Here is a 6,000-nt window from a genome sequence, read left to right as displayed (position 1 = left end):
TCATCTAGTTCTCTTGACTCAGGGACATAGCTTTCACAGACTTCTCACAAGAAGTCACCTCCCCAACTATTCCTCTTATGCCTGACACCACAATATGATCCATGTCTCTTTCATCTGTCTCCTGTCCACAGAAGTACACTCAGTGGAATTCTTCTCTAAACCCGTGGTGCAAGAAACTTTTCCAGCTATGTCTAAAAACCCAGAAGCAACTAGGGAAAGACTGATGTATTTAAGCTCATTTAAACATTATGTAGCAAAAGCAAAAAGCATCAGAAAACTGAATTGAAAAATTACAAATTGTGAAAAATATTTATAATTTATATCACAAAACGTTTTATCCATAATACATAAAGAGTCATGAAAAAGTGACAGCAAAAATATATTCAAAACACACCAGGAGAGAAATAGAGGCAACAGATACAAATGGGTTTTGACCAAAAAAAATGTCTTTAACTGTGTAAAAATTCCTCAAGTTAACTCATGATAAGACATGCAAGGAAAAGAAAATCATTATCTCTTCTTACCAATAAGATATTCTGTAAGGAAATAAGCATTCTCATGCATCATGAAATAATGTAAAATGGTACAAACCCTGTGGATGGGATTTGTAACATCTAGTGAAATTACATTATTTCCTCTTTGAACCAGTAACGTGGCTTAACCAGTAATCCTTTAGGATTATAAAAATACATCTTATAAAAAACAATGGAAAATACAAAAATACACAAATACAGGGATATTCCTTATAGAAAACATTGTAACAGCAAAAACCTAAAAATAAGACAAATATCCACCAACAGAGGGCTGGTTAAATAAGATATGACACATCTACATACTGGCATACTATGCAACTAGAAAAACAATGAGGGTTCCCTCTCTGTACTGCTGTGAAGTAATCTCCAGGATATATTGTTTGGTGAAAAAAGTAAGGTAGAGCTGCTGCTGTCCAATACAGTAGCCACAACCACACAGGGCTATTTCCAGTTGAATGAAAAAAATTAGTTCCTTAGTCAAAGTTGCCATATTTTAGGTGCTGAACACATGCACGTAGCTAGTGACTACCATGTGGGACAGCACAGACACAGAGTATTTTCATTTCTGCAGAAATGTTTATTGCATAGCACTGGTGTAGAATATGCTGCCTTTTACTCATAAATGGGGGAGAAAACTAATATACATATTATAATTGATTATATTCTTTAAATCTGGAAGGTTAAAATAGAAGCATTTATAAAAATGATCACCTATGAGGTGATAAAAGAGCAGCCCAAGATGTAAGGAGATGATGTAGATTATCTTAAAATTTATAATACCTATATAAAGGTTCCATGCACTGGAAGCCACAAGAAATAATGACCAACCCAGTAAAATGACCAACTCCAGTTTTCCTGTGACATAGTACCTTATTGGTGCTGACCAGGAAATTCCTGACTCATAAGATAACATTTCTGGGGAAGGTTGACAGTATAATTAGGTTGGGTATCAAGCTGCACTTTGAAGACTTGGCTTGGTGTAAGTGACTCCATGTTAGGCCTGTTGTTTTCTTTTTGACACCACATAAAGAGATACGGGCCAGGACTAACATCACCCACTGTGGGATGACACAATTCAACAAATGTCTCTTTCTTTTTCCTGAGTATATCGGTTATGAGTGTGCATTCTTTTTTAAAAGTTTTGTTTTTGGTGCGCCTGGGTGGCTCAGTCGATTAAGCGTCCGACTTCGGCTCAGGTCATGATCTCACAGTCTGTGAGTTCGAGCCCCACATCGGGCTCTGTGCTGACCGCTCAGAGCCTGGAGCCTGTTTCAGATTCTGTATCTCCCTCTCTCTCTGACCCTCCCTTGTTCATGCTCTGTCTCTCTCTGTCTCAAAAATAAATAAACGTTAAAAAAAATAAAAAAAAAGTTTTGTTTTTAATGCTTATTTATTTTTGAGACAGAGAGAGAAACAAAATGTGAACAGGGGAGGGGCAGAGAGAGAGATGGAGACACAGAATCTGAAGCAGGCTCCAGGCTCTGAGCTGTCAGCACAGAGCCTAACGCGAGGCTTGAACCCACAAACTATGATATCATGACCTGAGCAGAAGTCAGACGCTTAACCAACTGATCCACCCAGGTACCCCCTGAGTATGAGTTCTTGAGACAGTCTAGGTTTAAACCCTACTTCTGCACTTACAAACACTGTGAATTTAATGACTTTCACTTCACCTTACACTCACTCATTTGTCTCATCTGCAAAATTGGATTATACAGTACTGACCATAGAAGAAAAAGGTTAAAACAAAATATATCGTATTTTGATTTTTATAAGAATGAATAATGAAGAATCACATCACTTTTAAAATTTCCCTGCAGAAACATTGAGATATAGGCTCTCTTGGGACAATGACAAAGTCAAAGAACATCTTTGTGCCTGTTTCCTGTTCTGTAAAATGGGGGAAAGAATTGGACCTTTTTCATGAGTTGCCATCTTGAAAATTGATCAATTATTGCTATATACTGAGAAAATGGCAAGGCATAAAGTACCAACTCAATAAATTCAAGATATTTTTATAAATACATGCAAATTCAGTTCTTACAATTTTAATAGATTTAAAAAGGTCTGTAACATTGCTTAATAATCTTATAACTGAATCCTATGTACCAACTGATGCACACATTACTCATATTTCAAGTTTTCCTTAATCCCCATATCCTATTTAACCCATCCCACCACCCACCACACCTCTGGTAACCATCAATTTGTTTTCTGTAGGTGAGAGTCTTTTTCTTGGTTTTCCTCTCTATTCTGTTGCCCTATGATCATTTGTTTTGTTTCTCAAATTCCACAGAGTTAAATCATATGGTTTTGTCTTTCTCTGACTATTTCCTTAGCATAATGCACTCTAGTTCCAAACATATCCTTGCAAATGGCAAGATTTAATTCTTTTTGATGGCTGAATAATATTTTTATATACATATATACATATCCATTCATCAGTCAATGGGTGCTTGGGCTGTTTCCATAATTTGGCTGTTGTAGATAATGCTGCTATAAACATCGAGGTGCATGTATCCCTTTGAATCAGCATTTTTGTATTCTTTGAGTAAAAATATACTCGTGCAGTTGCTAGATTATAGGATATTTCCATTTTTAACTTTTTGAGGAACTTCCATACTATTTTCCAGAGTGGTGTCACCAGTTTACATACCCATCAATAGTGTAAGAGGGTACCCCTTTTCTGCATCCTTGCCAACACCTGTTGTGTTCTGTGTTGTTAATTTTAGCCATTCAGACTGGTGTGAAGTGGTATCTCATTGTACTTTTGATTTGCTTTTTCCTGATGACCAGTGATGTTGAGTATGTTTTCATGTGTCAGTTGGCCATCTCTATGTCTTCTTTGGAAAAATGTCTATTCATGTCTTCTGTCCATTTTTAAACTAGATTATTTGTTTTGGGAGTGTTGAGTTTTATGTTCTTTATAGATTTTGGATACTAACCCGTTATCAGATATGTTATTTGCAAATATCTTATCCCATTCTGTAAGTTGCCTTTGGTTTTATTGATTGTTTTCTTCATTGTGCAGAAAGTTATTTTGTTGATGAAGTCTCAGTAGCTTATTTTTGCTTGTTTCTTTTGCCTCAGTAGAAATATCTAGTAAGAAGTTGTCACAGTCGATGTCAGAGAGGTATTCCCTGTGTTGTCCTCTAGAATTTTAATGACTTCCTGTTTCACGTTTACATCTTTTATCCATTCTGAATTTATTTTTGTGTATGGTGTAAGAAAGTGGACCAGTTTCATTATTTTGCATTTTGATGTCCAGTTTTCTCAACACCATTTGTTGATGAGACTGTCTTTATATTATACCATTGGACATTTTTTCCTGCTTTGTCAAAGATTAATTGGCTATATTGTTCTGGGTTTATTCCTGGGTTTTCTATCTTATTCTAAGGATCTATGTTTCTGTTTTTGTGCCAGTACCATACTGTCTGGATGACTACAGCTTTGTGATATAACTTGAAGTCCAGAATTGTGATGCCTCCAGCTTTGCTTTTCCTTTTCAAGATTGCTTTGGCTATTTGGGAGCTTTTGTGGTTTCATACAAATTTTAGGATTATTCTAGCTCTGTGGAAAAAGATGGTGGTATTTTGATAGGGATTGCAATAAATGTATAAATTGCTTTGGGTAATATAGACATTTTAACAATATTTGTTCTAGCATACCATGAACATGGAATGTTTTTCCATGTCTTTGTGTCATTTTCAACTTCTTTCATCATTGTTTTAGTTTTCAGAGTACAGATTTTTTACCTCTATGGTTAGGTTAATTCTTAGTTATCTTATGGTTTTTCGTGCAATTGTAAATCATACTTATTCCTTGATTTCTCTTTCTGCTGCTTCACTACTGATATATAGAAATGAAAGATTTCTGTACATCGAGTTTGTATCCTGTGATTTTACTGAATTTGTGCATCAGGTCTAACAATTTTTTGGTGGAATCTTTCAGATTTTCTATATAGAATATCACATCATTTGCAAACAGTGAAAGTTTTACTTCCTCCTTGCTTATTTGAATGCCACATTTTTCTCTTTCTTGCTGATTGCTGTGGCTAGGACTTCTAGTATTATGTTAAATACAAGTGGCAAGAGTGAACATCCTTGTCTTGCTCCTGACTGTAGAGGAAGAGATCTCAGTTTTTCCCCATTGGGGATGATATTAGCTGTGGGCTTTCCATTTTTGGCCTTAATTATATGTGGAGCTATATTTTCTCTAACCTTACTTTTTTGAGGGCTTTATAATGAATGGATGTTGTACATTGTCAAATGCTTTTTCTGCATCTATTGAAAAGATCATGATTCTTATCCTTTCTTTATTAATGTGGTGTATCATGTTGATTGATTTGTAAATATCGAACCATGCTTGCAGCCCAAGAATAAATCCAACTTGATCATGGTAATGGTTTTTTTAATGTACGGTTGGATTTGGTTTGCTACTATTTTATTGAGGATTTTTGCATCTATGTTCATCAGGGATATTGTCCTGTAGTTCTTTTTTTTAGTCGAGTCTTTATCCAGTTTTACTATCAGGGTAATGCTGGCCTCATAGAATGAATTTGGAAGTATTCCTTCCTTTTTTTTTTGGAATAGTTTGAGAAGAATAGGTATTCACTCCTCTTTATATGTTTGGTACAATTTGATTGTGAACCCATCTGGTCCTGGACTTTTGTTTATTGGGAGTTTTTTGATTACTCATTCAATTTCTTCACTGGTTATGGGTCTGTTCATTTTCTATTTCTTGCTATTTCAGTTTCTGGTAGTTTGTAGGTTTCTAAGAATTTATCCATTTCTTGTAGGTTGTGTAATTTTTGGCATAAAGTTTTTCATAATATACTTTATAATTGTATTTCTTTGGTGTTGATTGTTATTTCTCCTCTCTCATTTGTGACTGTATTTATTTACATCCTTTCTCTTTATAATAAGTCTGGCTAGATGTTTATCAATTTTATCAGTTTGTAAAACAACCAGCTCCTGGTTTCATTGATCTGTTCTATTTTTATTTTAGTTTCTATATTATTTATTTCTTCTTTAATCTTTAGTAGTTCCCTATTTTTGCTGCCTTTAGATTTAATTTGCTTTTATTTTTCTAGATCTTTTTCATGTAAGGTTAGGTTGCTTACTTTAGATTTTTCTTGCTTCTTGAGGTAACCCTCTATTGCTATATATTTCTTAGGATTGCTTTGTTTCATCCCAAAGGTTTTGGACCATTGAGTTTTCATTTTAATTTTTCCACACATTCTTCTCCTTCTTTTATTTCCTAGTTGACCCATATATTCCTTAGCAGCATGTTTTTTAACCCACATGTATTTGTGTCTATCCATTTTTTTTTGTGGTTGACATCTAGTTGCATAATGTGGTCAGAAAAGTTGTATGGTATGATTTCAATCATTTTGCATTTGTTAAGACCACCTAATATACAATATATTCTGGAGAGTGTTCTGTGTGAACTTGAAAACAATGTGTAT

The sequence above is a fragment of the Panthera uncia genome, chromosome X, assembly GCF_023721935.1.
Source record: "Panthera uncia isolate 11264 chromosome X, Puncia_PCG_1.0, whole genome shotgun sequence".
Taxonomy (NCBI): Eukaryota; Metazoa; Chordata; class Mammalia; order Carnivora; family Felidae; genus Panthera; species Panthera uncia.
Note: the sequence above shows the minus strand (reverse complement) of the source record.